Consider the following 17,780-nt stretch of genomic DNA (forward strand, 5'->3'; position numbering starts at 1 on the left):
TAACTATTCCTTATTTTTATTACATATATATAAAAAGGCTATTACATATTTTTATTTCATTTATCTTTATTTATGGAGTTTCCTCGCATGGAATTAAACCAAAACCTAAATACCATCTGAACTTCTTGTAATGCAGTATTGGTTACTTATAAGGTTCTTAGAGTTTCTAGGCAAAACAAACCAAGTCACCCAAGAGTGTTGCTATTTGGAAACAAAATAAATAACTAATAAAAATTAAATAGTTGTGCACCCTTGATCTACTACTAAACTCAGCTATTTACCTATAATTAGAATTAATGTAGCTCAGTTCTACTACTTTTTTGTGCTTAAATCAATAAAACTTTTTGTGTGAAGATTAGAAATGTGTACATACAAAATATGCCAAAGTCTTCTTTTATATTAACAGTCAACCTAATGAGAAGAAAAATAGCAAAATGTGCTAATTTTGCAAACTAATTTTGCATGAAAACATGTTTAGAATAAGTTTTTTTATGAAAAAAAGAAAGGTAGAATGATCTTTTGTTATTCAAGATACGTTTATAAAATTAGTCAGTATGCCATGTCACCACAAAAACAGCATCCAGAAAGGAATTCAGTTAGGAGTGACCCTAAAACATTTAGGAATGATAGCATTGCATTTAAATATGTGACATAGCAAAACCTAGCCTTAAAATACTTGGCTTACATACAGTTTATGTGCATGAGATTCCCTGTAGCTGCAAAACCTTGCCAGGACATTGATAATAAATTCTGAGCCTGGGCTGCTATGGCAACAATGGTAGCAGTACAGGAGTCAGCTAATTTTAGACTAGCTTGGGTACGTCTACAAAGATTGCAGTTACACTGCTGCCTATAGTAAAAACATCATATTTGATCACTTCAGTGTCTTAAAATATGAATTAAATCCTGAACACCCAAAAGTAATATTTAAATATACATGATGCGTTACTGGATGTTTGATCAACTTCAGCTTTTTTTTTTTTTTTTTTTTTTTTTTTTTCTGTATATTCTAAGATGTATTGCAGTAATCAAACAGAAGTTGAAAAAACAAGCAAACAAACATTGACCACATGACCAGAATGCATACCTGAGGTAAAACCAATCTGCTTGAGATTCCTTTCAGTATTTAACAGAATGAAAATCCAATAATTGCATTGACAAGAATATTAATGTCCATACTTTCCCTCTGGGAATCAATGGAATTTTTAAAATTAGTATAATATTCATAAGCAATATTTACAATATGAAGATGGGAAGTGAGCATCTAATTTTTAAACCAGTGGGGAATAACAGTGCAGTGATGGGGTCATCTTGAATCACATCAGATACAGAGCCCTCTGGGCAGAAAGACAAAATCCCTTTTGCAGCTAGGCCCAAAGTGGACTCAAGAAGCCCACTTTCATTTTCCCTGTATTGCTGATGGCACATTGGAATTAGAATTTGGGTATAAACTAACATTAGTAAACTGTTATACAGAGAATGAAAGAACTTATCAGGAAGCTTGAGGAAATGAATTAGAGAATTGAGCTAATTGCTATCAGCTGCAGTAGGTTTTAAAATACAATACCTGCTGAAGGCGGACACTCTGACACAAGTAAGAAAAACATTTTATTGATTTTATATATATATATATAATCTACTGATTTAAAAAATGTGCTTGCAAATCTGAGTGATCTTAATGTTTTTAATGAGCTATTTATGCTTCCCATATTTGAAGGTGCTTCAGAAACTTTTAGGGCCTAAAACAAATATGCTTGTTTTATTTGCCTGACACTGCCTCCATTATCAAAGCGTGGCTTATTTTAATTTGAACAGCAGCTGGCCTTGATCTTGCTGCTGAAAATAGGTGTGATTCCCTTGCCAACAAATTAGCTAAATATTCTCCCTTTATACACCTTATTTCTATACACCTTATTTCCATTCTGTCCTGGATCAGCTAAGTAAGAATGTTATTGCATAAGCTAGCTGATTCTTAGAGTTGCCTTCTAAAGAAGAATGATTTTAAAGTTTTCTGTAACATCCAAAAGCAAAATCACTTTAACAAAATGACCTGATTTATAAAAAGTGTTGTGTGTGTAAAAGGTGTTGTGTGTGTACATGCCTGCATTTCTGCATGTGAATTCCAGCTCAAGTGGCACGTTGGTGGAGCAGACAATGCAATAGTAACCACACTTAAGGCACAAATACATTAAGATTTTGCTGAATGCTGGAAACACACCTCATAGTAATAGTGGGATTGCCACATTATCACTTAGGGGATTTTTTTTTTTTCCCTTTTTTGTCCTCTGTACAGCGTTGTTTTAATATTTTGGAATATGTTTTCTGGCCTTTTGGGTAGGTGTTGACTAGATACTTTTAGAACTAATTTCAGTGCTGAATTGGATCCAGTAACACAGGTGCTCTCTTTCAGAATTATTCCTGGTTTACCTGTAGTGAGAAATTGGTAGAAGAAACAGAGAAGTGATTCTGTATGTGAGATAGGAAGAGAGGAAAGTTTTGTTGCTCAAAAAGATCAGCAAGAATCAAAGAATCATTTGTTTCTCTTGTGTGCGCGCTCTCTGCCAAGGGTGAAGCTCACACTTTGGGGTTTCAGGAGCTATTTTGTATACTGACTTTGTATATCTGTCTAGAATGTATTTTATTTTATGTTACTACTATCTTCATTAGCATGTTCTTTGCAACTCTAACTAACGATCATGTAATTTTTGCAATAATACATTTTTTTTTATTGTTACTAACAATAACAATTTTTATAGTCCTCTGAACTTCATTTTATATTTTTATTTTGTAATCGTTTGTAATGGTTAAATAGCAATGAAACAGTGGCTTAAAGAAAACACATTTTTCTACAAATTATTAATAAAAATCACTATTTCATGACAAATTGTCTAAGGCCTGATAAGACTGATCCTCATAACCATCACTGGAATTAAGTTACTTTACAAGGATATTGTTCCTTTAAGAGGAACAATACAAAAAATACAAAAAGAAGTATTTTTTTTGTTGTTTTGTTTTGTTTTTTAAACAGCAGAAAGCAAAAATAGCAGACAGAACCCTTCAGTTTTCAAAGAGCTATCATTCTCATTAATGATGGAAGTATTACACAAGGCCAAAGTCAAACTAGTTTAATTGTTGGTCAGCCTGTTGATGATGGCAAGAAGACTAGTATTCATATTTCCCTTGTGATATGATAACTTTTTTATGCATCACATATTTTGTAATGCAAAGTGTTACAGAAAATCTCCTTAGCTTCTACTGATTTCAGTGCAAGTAAATAATGCTTGCCATTATATTTCAAATCTTTTTTGATTTTAAGATCTTCAGAAAGGGGAAATTCTTTAAAGTTTATAGAATTAAACAAAAATCCAGGATTTTGCATTTTGCTATCACAATAGCTTTTATTCCAAACAGAAATATTAAATAATTTTTAAAAAGAGAGCTTGCACTGACCTTTTGGTTTTATCTTTATCTTTGGTTTATCTGATGGACAGACATACGTAAGTGTACTTGAAATAGTTGCTCTTATCTTACAGACCTTCTTTTCTGTTCTACAAATTACCAGCATTACATTGACTGCAGTGAAGACATAGAGCCTGTTCACAGTCCATAACATACACGCTTCTATACTGTTGTTGTTGCATTTGCACACTACTACTTTACTTTTTGTGTTTTGTCTTTGGCTGCAGCAGCAACATTCTTTAATGGCGAAACACTGCTAGGGCCAGTTCTGCTTGGAAGTGAATGCCTATGCCATTGCTCTAAGGATGATAGAGACATATGCTATTACAGTAGGGCAATTAAAATAAATCTTTTGTGTTTGAAAAAATAGGCTATTTTGATTATTATTATTATTATTATTATTATTAATATCTTTACTAAAAGTGATAGGAAAGGTAGTGATATCAATACCTTATTTTTCTATGGCACCCTGTAGCAGCTACCTGAGTATTTAAGAATTAACAAAGGTTGTAGAGTATTTATGTTAAAATCTGGTCTCCTGGGAGATTGAACATTGCTTTGCCACATCATAAAATGCTTCCTAAATCTTCCAAATGGGATTTCTGAGGTTGTCTCCTTGTTGCATTTACATACTTGTTTTCTTGGAGACAGGAGGCAGCTCTCACCTAACTGATTAGTGATGGTGGCACCTTTCTCACCAAGCAGTCTTCTAGTAGGTTTGAGTGTGGTCCTAATGTGTGTTTTATTTTTTTTTTTCAGTAAATACTGGTTTTGAAAAAACAAAGTCACTCGGCTATAGTGCTGATATAATAAAGGAGTTTCACAAAATGGACAACAAAATGATTATTGTGAATCCAGTTTTAGGACTAGTTTAATGGAAATACATCTTGGAGGTTGATGGAATTTGGGTAGTAATTACATTTTCCTTAATTCCATTATTAGCACATTTTAAAATCTCGTATTTTCATAAGCAGTTGTATATGTGAAAATACAGCGGATATAGAAGGCAGTGGGTAAGTGTCACAAAACAATGTAATTCTGAGGAGTGCACAGACTTCTGAAACGCTAAGTGCCCAACAGATCATTACATTAGAAGGTAAAATGTATTCTTGTCTCAAAATTAGTTTAAAAGCCACTGGCATGCCTACGGAGCTTTCACTTCAGAATTAAAAAATAAAACCTGATCTTGTGTCAGCAAGATAACACATCAGGCATATTGGACAAGTTCCTGAACTGAATTGTTCAGAAAGCATCCTTTACAAACAGGTTATATGGGCAAGTCCCAGCACAGCAAAATTTCTTTAGCAATTTAGGAATGTCTTGGATTGTACTTTCTGCTAACATATGTGCTCACAAGATCTGTAGAAACTACTAGGAAAAGAAGTATTTACCTCTCTGGAGTGATGATGTGGAAATACGGCCTGACCAACTTTTATTGAGCATGCAGTAGTAAGGTCTGCTGTCCTCTCCCTCTCCCCAAACTTGACAGAAGTTTTGCAAATGTTTTAGCCCAGGAAGCTCTTGAGTTAGATGAGCTTAAGCAAGAAGTGAGAAATGAAATATGACTATGAAATAAATCCCTGAGATGTAAACCTGGCTTCTGTTCAGATTTTTTTTTTCTGTACAAATTTGGGTAAGGTCACTTCTCAGTATGTCATTTCTCATTTATAGAGTAAGAATAATAATTGCCTGCCTTGGATTATTTGTGCTGAAGGTTAATTAAAATTCATAAAAACACTTTCAGAATCTATTGTTGCAAAAATACTAAAAGAAGATTTGTAATTTTGATAAAGAAAGAAGTAATATGATGTACAGAAGGAGGAAATGTTGTATACTAGACAGATAATTTGGTTAGAAGAGCTGACCAACGTTTGGTTAGTCTTTCTGTTGGACTGTTTTCCTGACTCTTGTATTTTTATTTTTTTTTAATTACTCTTAAAGCTTGAATTTTTCAGAAATATTATTCTATATTTTTTCTTAAAACGAAGCTGTTTAGTGTATAAAAAACATGCACATTGTGGAGATTTTAAGAAGCTGGCTTGTTTTCACACTGTAGAAACCTAATTTTGGCTTTGAGTCAGGGGTTGGGTTAACAATCTGAGCAAATTAATATGGGAAAATATCAATTACAGTGGAAAAGGAGAACCCATTCTCATTAAGTACTCTAACTTGAAAAGAGTACTTTCGAGGAGGAATTTCTTTGGCAGAAATTGTGGCTGGCATCTAATCAGGAAACAGGAAAAGGGGATGGACTTCTTACAGTTTTGTTTTGTCTTGTTTTATTTTTCCCTTTCCATAAGCTATTCTCTGGCACAGGTGTCAGTCACGGTCTGGGTTTATATTTTTGCTCACAAATGGAAAGTGTATGTAGTGCCCAGTTCAAGTTGTTGCGAATTTTTTCGTTGCACTTGCTACAAATATTATTACATAGACTGGGTAAGAGTCTCTTCACCTCCTTTTATGAATTGTGACCTGACCTGGTAGAATTAGATAGATGCTTGAAATGGGTTCTTGTTTAGCCACTCACACAACAGTGTCAAAGCATTTTGGTGAAAGTGTGAATGAGTTGAATATGTCTAGGAACATTGAAACAATAGCACTGCCTGCAAAATTATTGAGGTCACCTAGATAATAAATGCTGCAGATGTACAACTAAATGGAGTAGGTAGTGACTCTTCATACATGCAGTACATTCATAAGGAAAGTCACTTGTAAAGGTTTTCAATGTGCATCTGTTAAGTTCTAGTTTATTTTCAAGCAGAATATCTGATGACGATATTGAAAGATTTTTTAAAACATAATTTAAATTTCTTGGAAACAAACCATTTGATTATTCTGAGTTTATTGCACAGCATTTATGCATTCATAGCCTCCAGATAACACTGCTGAAAAAAAATCTATTTTTTAAAAGAATAGACTGAAAATTCCACTAAGCTTACATGTGATCTTGTATATAGTGTTTTTATTTGTAATGAAACTAATTAAAATTAACTTTTGCTTTCAAACAAAATCAGAGCTTTAAATTAGCATTTCTGCTTACTTTCTTGCTATATTTTTTCTGTTATTCCATGTAATTATAGTGTAATGTGAATGCAATATAATATTCTGGAATAAAATGGAATAGGTAGAAAATTGTAGTGAAGTCAGGGATATTTTTCAGCAGTAACATGCATTTTCTGTTAATTCAGTTCAAAGACCAGCGATAATATTTCTCTTTCATTGGGGAGGTTTGTTGAAAGAATATTTGACTTCTTCATATCTGAAAATCTTAACTGTACTCCACTATCATTTAAATTCCATTTTCCTAGCTATTTTCAAATTAATTTTCCTAGCTATTTTCAAATTTATCAAATTTCAAATTAAATTTAATACCAGTAATCTTTTAATTGCATTAAAGATTTTGCAACTTACTCTTCTTCTTACAAGATTGTCATCATTGCAATCATATTTAGTAAAAATAAATACATGTAGCTATAGTCCCTGTGTCACTGACAAATGAAGAAAAAACATTTTATGTTTTTTAATTAATAGCCAATAGTTACCACCAGTCTGACCTTTAATTTCCATCTTAATCTTATATTCTTTTCTTCCAGTGGAAAATATGCATACTTGTCAGTGCTTCCTCTTTTATCATGAATTCAGCAGTAAAATAAACATTCCTTTCCAAAAGCTCCTTTCCTTCTCCTTTTCGTACTTCTTTGCTTTAAATTCTGCTTGGTTCTTTATGCTTAAAAGTGGTTCTACATTTTTGACTAAGCTACTGCCTCTTGGTAAGCTTTTAAAATAAACCAAAAAAAGAAACTCGTATTTTTTAACACCAGCTCTTCCATTTAAAATATGTACTCATCAAATATTTTTAGGCATGCAACCAATTGAGAAATAGAGCATTTTTAAACGGTCTTTGAGTGTGATTTGAATAGTTTTTCCACTCTCCATAGCATTCATGTTTGTAAAGCAGTTGCACACAAGAACAGCTAGTAGGCAGATGTTTTGTGTCATGGAAGACGGTGGAAAATCAAGATTCTGGAATCTGTTTCCTCTTTGATATGACAGAAGTCCATTCTCATGATCCTACTGTAAGAATCAAAATTGCGTTTTTGCAGTAGAAAATTCCACTATCCTTGTATATTCAAAAATGATTGTGCAGTCGTAACAGCGGAGAATGTTAAGCTGGTAAGAAGACCCTGTCTGAGAAAATTTTTGAGATATTTCTCACACTACCCTTATACTAAGTAAAAACCTAGAGATTACTGTGAAAGATGTCCTTGATGATTTAAAATAGGTGAATATACATATGGATATATGAATTCCTGTAAGTGTGGGGGCTAGAATCATAGAATGGTTTGGGTTGGAAGGGACTTTAAAGATCATTTGCCATAGGCAGGGACACCTTCCATTAGACCAGGTTGCTCAAAGCCCCATCTAAACTAGAATTCAAAGTTGATGTCTTTTTAGATTGGAGTTCTTAAACCGAAGTAAACATTTACGTTGATCCTGGAAATCAAGATGGAAAGCAGAGCAGTCCCATGGATTACACTGTTTGTGTATGCAGAATGCTACTTGTTCCATAAATTATTTATAATTAATCAATTGTTATTATTGATTGTATATGTTCCTGTATAGTTTGCCTCAATTAAGCTAATTATTATTGCTGTATAGAACTGATCTCTACATAAAGGTAGATTTTTTTTTCCTCATCTACTCAATAGAAGCTCATTTTCTTTGTTTCATGTGAAAAATGCTTCCTCCTGTTCCTCCTGTTTTTCAAGTAAACAATCTTTCTTTAAAGTTTTTTTTTTTTTTTTTTTTTTTTTTTTTCTCTGTGAAGTCTCATGCAAATCTGATAATTAGTTTCTGAGTTCCAGTCAATTAAATACTGCCCTAAAATAGTTTCTATTTGGAGTCTCATGATGTTTTGGGCCTCTACAGTATGAAGGTTAGACTGTACAGAAAGTCAAAAACTACAGAGTAAATGTTAGTCAGTCTCTTTGGGTTACATAATTATTTAGTTACCTACCAAAAGGGGAAAAATACTAACTAAAAGAGAAAGCTATTTGCTCAAATTCCAATCACATTCAATTGCTCTGCAGTATAGCAAGTGTCCCATCAGTTCAAGCATATGTAATAATAAAAACAATATATATGCATTTTTTTCAGTGTTGAAATAGCTCTAGAAACTGTTTTAAAGAATTATGTTATTAGTGTTAAATGTATTTTTGAATCTTACCATGTCTGCACTTTTCCCTTAGTACAAGGCATGGAATTCATTTTACTCAGTTTGCATCAATTTAACAGTGTTGTAATCAATTGCATTGATTACCGTGAATTAACTGATGTATTTATAGATGAAAGGAGGTGTAGCTGAGATGGGCTCAATAGAAAAATGTATGAACTTTTCTCTGTTATTCATGGAAAGATGAAAATAGATTGAAGACACACACAAACTTTCTATTTGACTATGTACTGTCAAAGTGTGATTTTATGACTTAATATATGAACAGAACCATTGGTAATTCTTTTCTTGTAATTACTGCAAAACTTAATGTAAACCCTCTGATTTTTTTTTGTAATTGTTTTCCTTCATGTTCTATGTCTGTGTTTGAAAGATGTTAGTATTACCATTCACTATCAATGAAGTCTACTATAATTACCTTTATTACTATTACGCTCTTTTTTTCAAAAAAAAAAAAAAATGAATCAGATGTACAGTGTGTTTTACAAATATTATCTGCATCTCTGAAAAGTTGCTCCCTGAGTATAAAAGCTAATGAGTTCTGGTTTCTCACAGTTCCGTGTCCTTTCTCCTTCCATCACTGCTGCAGTACCTTTAGCTTCCCCTCACCCTGCACAGTATTGTTCTCTTTCTCCTCTTTCTGCTAGCTACTGCTGGCCTACAAGCAGCATGAGCTGTAACTCATTTCAGTCCAAGTGCTGAGGGACATCTGGTAGGTTTAACAGAGCAGCTAAGTCTTGAACTGCTTAATTGAATGTGATTGGAATTTAATTCAGTACCAGAAATTAACATGACTTGCAAAACTTAATATTTCAGAAAAAAAAAAGAACCTGATTAAAAAAAAATGTGAGTTTGTTCCAAGATGTCCAACTCAGAAAGTGAGTTCTATAGTTAGACCCTAAGAAGTAAGTTTAAGTATATGAACAAAGGTGGGATATGTGCAGTTTGAGAAGTTTGGCTCTACAAAATAAGTTAACGTGTTTCATTAATACATTTGTTAGAAACAATATATGTTTACTGTAGTTCCTATTTAAATCTCAGCAATGTTGCATCACTTTTTCTATCCTTGTTGGCCAATCGATGTGTGCAAGTAACTGATTTTCAATTTTAATTTAAAAAGAAGATTCTTAGCTCATACAATACACAAAGAATTTCAGCTACTATTTTACTTTTTTTTTTTTTTTTTTTTTAACCTCTTACAGAATATGAAAATCCAACCAGATCGTTTGTTCTCATGTTCTGTGTGTATTTTTTAACTTCCTAAACTGGTGTCCTTCATTTGCAATAAGTCTTTTTTTATGGTAAAATTTCGTGATGAAATAGCCCAATACACTGTTATGAAAAATTGCAACTCAAATATTTTAAGTAATTCAACTGTCTTTCACATGCTTCTTTATTCATTGCCTCCAAACTTGCATCTTACATTGCTTTCTTCTTGTTGTTATTTAAAATTGTTTGTCTTTAATTTCACTTGCTGAGATGCAGTGGTTCTTCATCTTTCAGTGATTTAATCAGTGTACTAACAATTATTGAGCAAAACATCTGGTCTAAATAAAAACTAAGTTGCTCATTTTTATTCTTTGCTTTAATACCAATAGTTTGAAATTTCATGCACTTGTGAAAATATTATGACAGTGTGAGACTACTGGCTATAATTCTGTAAATTTCTGCATTTAAGTTTAGAGTGAGGAGTAAGGAAACTATATTGTAAGTACCTCTTAGAGTCTTACTTTATTATCTTTAAGGTGTCACTTGAGATTAACTATTATATATCTTAAGAAACACTAGCTGGCAGGACTGCATTATTATGAACTTCAGGATTTTGAAGTGGGTCAGTGGAAACAGACTTGAATTGGTTTCTTTAGATTGAAGTAGGCTATTGCTCTCTGAAGACCTGAGAGGCACATATGCTCATTGTAAGCAGTTGTAATTACCAGATGAACACTCATATCAGATTATCAGATTCAGTTTTCCTATGCAAGGTTGATTTCCTTTTTTTTTTTTTTTTTTTTTTTTTGTGTGTGTGTGTGTGTGGTACTTGTGTTGTCCTTTGATGCTGTGTTTAGGAAAATGAAGAAGGCATGTGTAGGATAGAATGTAGTACCACACATGCTGAAAGCACCCGAATGACTAGCCCAACAGTTGCTTTATGTGATTTGAACATGAGGCATTTATAGTTATTTGTTTTGCCAACTGAAATGGAAAGGGGTACCAGTTAATTAATTAGCTGATTAGCTACCTGCAATATATAGTTAACAAAAAAATGAGTATTATTAGATTCAAAAATCATAGCCACATGCTTAAATACATCAAGAAATTGTTTCCTATCCTTTAAAATGGAGTTTTACATTTAAACCTGATTTGGATTGTGTCCATTACTATTGCATCTGCAGTTCTTGGTGTTTGATTGCTGCTGTGGGATAATTTAACACACAAATAATTGATATTTTGGTACAAAAAAAGTATTTGTAGACAGGATTAGGTAATTCATTTAATATGATTCTTTTCATTGACCCATCAAACCATCAGTATTATAATTTTTCTGGATTGTGTAGTTCCATTATTTTACTCTCTAATCAGAGAGGCAAAAGGAGCTCTCTCTCCCTCTCTCTCTCTAAAAAAAAAAAAAAAAAAAAAAAAAAAAAAAGAGGAAAAATTTAGCTCAGATTGATGTAAATACTAATTATTTTGCATTCGGTGGAAAAATTCCATGGACATCTATGGGAATCTAGGTCCTTGATTCATGAAGTCCGGGTTTCTTCATGTGTATGGAGACCTCTTTTTGGGAGAATAGACGAAAGTGCTGTGTAACATATTATCTCATGGATTTAACAAGAATGTGCCTGGATTTTTGTTCAGACACCTCATTTTCTATAGTGTTTTCAAGCCATCCAGTTTCCCATTTATTAGTAATCCATAAAATTCATGACAAGAACTTAACAGTAATGTAGAATGTAACCAACTTTGTGTCTTTGTCAGTTAAGTATTTTTTGTGAACCTGAGGACTTTGAAAGGTTCCTTTGAAGCACCATTAATTTTACACATCAACACAACAGATGATTTGTGAAATATCATGGGGACTTGATATTATTGATATTATATTATTTCTCTTGAATTCAACTCTGACTTTTGATTTTATGAGTGTTCCTCTGCAGTACCCCATCTGTTTAGTGGTTTAAGGGTTTGGTGTGGTTTTTTGTTTGTTTGTTTTCAAATTTTTTTGTTTGTTTGTTTTTGTTTTGTTTGTTTGTTTTCAAATTTTTTGTTTGTTTGTTTTCAAATTTTGTGGGATAGATGGGATGGGGAGGGGTTGAATAGTCAATATTGGATCTGTGAAATAGAACTTTTTTTTTTTTTTAATTTTCTGTTTTCCATAACTAGAGAACTTTTTTTTTTTTTTTTTAATCCAGATGCTATGAAAAAATAACTGATTTTAAATCTGTACCTCAGTTACTGAACAAAACAAAGAAGCTGCCAACAGCATGTTTTACAGGATGTGGATATCAATTTATTTAAAATGCTTTCTAAAATAAATTGGAATGCACTGTACTATAATTTAAGTATGCTTCTATGTGGTTACTCAGGAAGCTGTTAATAAATAAATACAAAAAAAAAAAGATAAAAAAAGCAATTTTACTGATACCTGCGGGAATCTAGAATAGTGGTCATTCATATTAAATTTATATCAACTTTATGAGTTTTTTGTCGTCTTGACACATTTATGGAGCTGTTAAATTTTTGCTGCCTGGGGGACATAATGTACTTGATGTGACCCCACTTATTAAATCAGGACCATGCAAGTAACATTGATGACATGTCATTCGAGAATAAAAGCCAGGTCTTCTCTAGTTCTAGAGAAAGGACATATGTGACAGAGAAATAGCTAGGAAAACTGCCTGAGAATTCCCATGATAATTAAGTTGAATCATATACATTTGAACAATAATTATCCTAGTGGAGTAAAATCAAAACTTTTTTTAAGCTTAATTTATTTGTTTTGGAAAAATATCCAATAACCAAAGAGTATCAGTATCCACCGTAGTTCAGAGAGATCAAATTTGTAATCACTATATTTAGAATAGACCAGTTAGGATTCCATATTATTGATCAGAGAGTTTTCAAGCTCATGAATAATTAATTTGTCATGAAGAAAGCAGAAGTGTTTCTGTATTTCTGATCTTTGTATTTCACAATCACTCACTGAAAAACATGAAGAACATTAAAAAAACAAATTTGCCCATACTTAAACCTTTGTATTCTCCAGAATACATGGTATTTTTGGCTGAAATTTTGGTTCAAAATCGAACAATTCAACTTCTTCAAATTTTTGTTTGTTTAAGCAGTTGTATAACAAATTTTGGTTTAGATTCAAATTAATAGTCATATAATCTTGTTAGTAATTTTGTTTTATTATGCAAACCTAAAAGGTTTTGTTTTGAAGTTTTAGAGTTAATTTACAGGTTTCTTTTCACCAGTTCATTTATTCTGTGGCAGGGAAAATTCTGCTGGCAAAGGTGTTCTCTGCTTCATATATAATCTTTCTATTTTTAATAGATACTAACTGCATGGTCATGCACATATTACTGAAACTCTCGGTAGGAAACATTGGTTACATTAGCTTTTTAGATTCACTTAGGGAAATCTGATGATAAATATTGCCATTTCTAAATATAGTACAATATGGCATTTACTGAGTTGAATCATAGCCATGCAGAGATTGTATTGTACTTTGCAACATATCCAGAGTCCCTTCTTTTACTCTTTTATTTTTATTTTTTTATGTAAAGCTACCAACATCCTGATGGTTCTCTGGTATTAGTGTTGTGAATATATTTACCTTGCTAAACTGACTTAAAAATTATTGTATGAGAATAAGTGTTCTGCTGCTCACTGCAAATTGTTTCTGCCCTCATGCAAAGTATTTTGAGTATAGCCGCTTATTTAATATCTTAGTATTGAAGTTTTCTCAGTGAACCAATTCAATGACACATGAAAATGAGAGTTAATCAAAACTTTTGTGTGTTGGTGTTAGCAATTTCTAACTCTTATTTTTTCCACTTTTCTCATCGTCATTTCTGTTCTTAATGATGAGAAGTACTCACAAATGAAACCCGAATTATGAGTTTTTTCACAAAGGCATGCTATATCATGTAGGCAGGAGTTCTTCCAATAAATTCTGGAGTTTCTCTATGGGTCAAGGACTTCAAAAGCATAAAGAATTAAATATATTGTAGCTACTGGGGGGGAGGGAGCACACGCTAGTAAACATAGTAAACATTTCAGAGCCAGTTATGTCATTGCTGTTTCAATTAGTTAGATTTAATATGAACCCTCTCTCCTGTGAAGAAAAAATCATAGAACTGGGGCTGTTCGGCCTAAAGAAGAGAATTCTCCAGGGTGACCTTATTGCGGGTTTTCAATACTTCAGGCATACTTATAAAAAAGGTGGAGAACAACTTTTCCTCAGTCAGATAATGACAGGACAAGGGGGAATTGTTTTAAACTAAAAGATAGGAAATTAAAATTAGAGGTTAGGAGAAAATTCTCTCAGAGCATAGTGAGGCACTGGAACAGGTTGCACAGAGAAGCTGTGGATGTCCCATCCCTGGAATTGTTCAAAACCAGGTTGGATGAGGCCCTGAGCAACCTGCTTAGTGAGTGGCATCCCTGCCCACAGCTGGGGGGGGGGGGGGGGAGGGGGGGAGGGGGTTTGTAACTGTGTGGTCTTTAAGGTCCCTTCCAAACTGAGCCATTCTATTATGATTTTATGATGATAAATAGAATTATGAACATAGTACAAATATACATAAATATAAACTTTTCTGTGTCCAGAGAGTTCAGAAGACAACCAGCTATGACTAATTGTAAAGTAGCCACAGGTTTTCTCACCAGACTAATTTTTTTATGCTAAACAGGCAAGAGACAAGCAACTTCAACAAATCTAGTTTAGTCTACAAATCTTCCTGACATATTGCAAATTATAGCATCCAGAATTTTTCATCAGGGAGATAAATGAAAGAAGCTGAAAACAAAGGTATTAATATTATTATGTCAAAGATACATATCCAGTCATGTGCCATATATCATATATAGCACTTAATTTTAAGTTTCTTTCATTTGTGTGGGTATATTAAAAACTTATAAAATTACTTGAGAAGAGCAGTGGGTATAATTTTTGTCTTAATAAAAACATTTTTACTATGTCTTCAGTGCTTATGTTATTTATTAATATAACCTCAGCAATTCAATTTAGCTACTTTTATTTTCATCCTGTTAGTGTTGTGGTGTTCTTGATGATTTGTTTTTTTATTATATTTTTTTTTGCTTTTTTTTTTTTTCTTTTCCAGTTGTTTTTCCAAAAGATGTGTTGCAAGTTCTTTTACAAAAAAGCTTGCCTGTGTAACTTGGGCTTAGTTTATGTGGACAAAATAAGATAGATAGATAGATATATATAAAAGTTGAACAATCTGTGCATTTTTGGAACTAAAAATAGAGTATGTATCAAAAATAAACTTTTCAATATATGCATCTCTGAGTTTAGTAAAAATACCTGCATTACAAAGACTTCTCTATTACTTTTTCTGATAAATGATAGAATTTACATTTTTTCTGCTCTGGGCTACATTTGTCTCATGCAGGCCAGTAATGAAGGTATAGATAACACAGATCACTGCAACATGATTTTGAAAACCCTACCAGAATCAGGTTCAGATTATACCATTCTACGTAATACATAGTAGTGTAGGGACTGTTACTTTGTACTTATGACTTGTCTTAATTACGAGGAATACATATATACTGCATTTAATATTCCATTTCTGACAAAGTATGCAGATGTCAGTATTAAATATTTTAAAAAATAAGGCCAATAATTTGAATTTCACTTGTTTAGTCATATCTGTTTGAAAAATGAGCCCTTCATATTTCCAGATATTGCAGCGACAGTTCAGTCAGACATGGAGAAAGGCAACATGAGTTCAACTCTTTCTTTATGGTATGTGTCCACAGCTGCTTTTTGCTGTCATTTTAGAACAATACCATTTCTCTCCAAGTGCAGATCCAGCACACAGTGGACCTTTATATTGGAAACGGGACCTTCTTAAAAAAAGAAAGAAAAATAAAAAAAAAGTGAGTAGTCCTGAAGCAAGGAGGCTGTTTCCCTTTTTATCTTTTTCATTCCTTGCTTTTTGCATTCATCAGCACATATAATTTCTATAGCCAAAATAAGCCACACAGGCTTAGTTACGTTCCCATTGTTGTAGTTTTTGTAATAATTAAGCAGCACATAAAATATGCTTCGTAGAATAAATATATTTGTAAAAATTGAAACCTCAGGAAAAAAACAAAACTGCAGACAATTTAAGGTATGCACATCACACACAAGAAAGTGAGAGATGCTATTCAACATATCACTAGAGAGATGCTATATAAACATCACTATCTTACTAAGGATTACTATATCAGCAATATGCAGAAATATTTTAATGAATGACGATGATAGACACATCTGAAAGACAATTCTTTTCTACTTGGCAAGAGGTGTATTTTATAGCCCAATATGAGGAATAAAGTATCTTTAGGTTGATCTTAAGAAGTTTCTTCTCAGTAGTGGAGTCTGTACCTGACTTAGAAGATGCTTGGAATTTGGGTTTATGGGCTGTGTTACCATGCCAAAAATTCTTATATTTTAAAACGGCTGTTCTGGGCAAAAGAAAACTGGAGAAAGTTTTCCAATGACCTGATCTTTTGACAACTGTATTAATAAGAGCTTCTAGTCCCAAGATTCATAACGAGTGCAAGCTATAACAGAATTTATCTGCTAGTTACTTCAATTTTTTTTCCAGTCTGTACTTGTGCTATTTATCAAAAGCCAGACAGACAAGATGAACCTTCTCACTAAGTTAGATAAAGTATTTCATTACAATTTCCATTATCATAGGAAAAGAGGAAAATCGTTCTAACCTGAAAAGTATGTCAAAATATTTGAAACAAATACAAATTGCTGGAGTTGAAATATTTAGTTCATTCATCTGGTTTGGGTCTATTTTTAAAACTTCTGCTTCTCGTTTTTAAATAAGCTGTTCTGCCAGGGTATTCTTCATTTTAGGGGATTTTTTTTTTTTTTTTTTTTTTTTTTCAGTTAGTCACCTGTCTTCTCATTGCTTTTCAATGTCTTCTGATACTACAGGTATCTCACAGTCTAACGTTTTTCTTGTACAGTATCATTAAAAACTCCTAGATGTCTGGTGATGTACAACAGTTATCAGTAAGAAATTATTAGGAGTAATATTAGAATAAAGTTATATAGATAGACAAAAGGTGGTTAAGGTGAATGTTCTGAACCATGCAGCTTACCAAAAAGGTGGAATATTTGCTTGGCATTGCTTGGCATAGAAGTAGTGGAGGCTGCTGACCACTGGCCTATTCACTTCCTGATCTTGGCATAAGTACTACTAAGAACACTGTAGAGGGGCAGACTTCTCTCAAAAATCTGGGTTCAGGACAAGTATAAAGAAACTGTATTTAGAAGTTTCATGGAAGACTCCAGACAACTCCAGTGACACGTGAAATATATTAGATCCCTTTAGAAATGCCAGCCACATGGACTACCGACAGTCAGGTGCGTTCTAAAAGCCATGACTAGTGGTATGAGATTTAACTGAAATATTCAAAACACTTCCAGTCCATCCTCTTTGACAGAAGACAAGTGATGTATGCTGGATGGAAAAACCCAGAGTGGCTATATGAGGTCAGCCCAAGAGAGACTGTCTAGCCAAGCATTCCACCTCAGGCAGAGATGAGAAGTGTGCCAAAAGCAAAGAAAAAGTTTTTTTTATTATTTTTCCTATATTAATTTGTTTACTTTGATAATCCATACTTCTTCGAAAAGACTGTGGATTCTTGTTTGTCTCTTATCTGTTTTTTATAATATATAGACACACATCTTACTTTCACCTCAACCATCTTTCCCAGACTGAAGAATCCCACTTTTAAGTCACATCCAGTGACATCTCTGTGATTTTCCCAATTCTTCTATATTGTTTCTGAGTTGTAATCAGTGCATGAAATAGTCAAGACACCTGTGCAT

This window comes from Oxyura jamaicensis, chromosome 4 (assembly GCF_011077185.1).
Source record: "Oxyura jamaicensis isolate SHBP4307 breed ruddy duck chromosome 4, BPBGC_Ojam_1.0, whole genome shotgun sequence".
In the NCBI taxonomy this organism is placed as follows: domain Eukaryota; kingdom Metazoa; phylum Chordata; class Aves; order Anseriformes; family Anatidae; genus Oxyura; species Oxyura jamaicensis.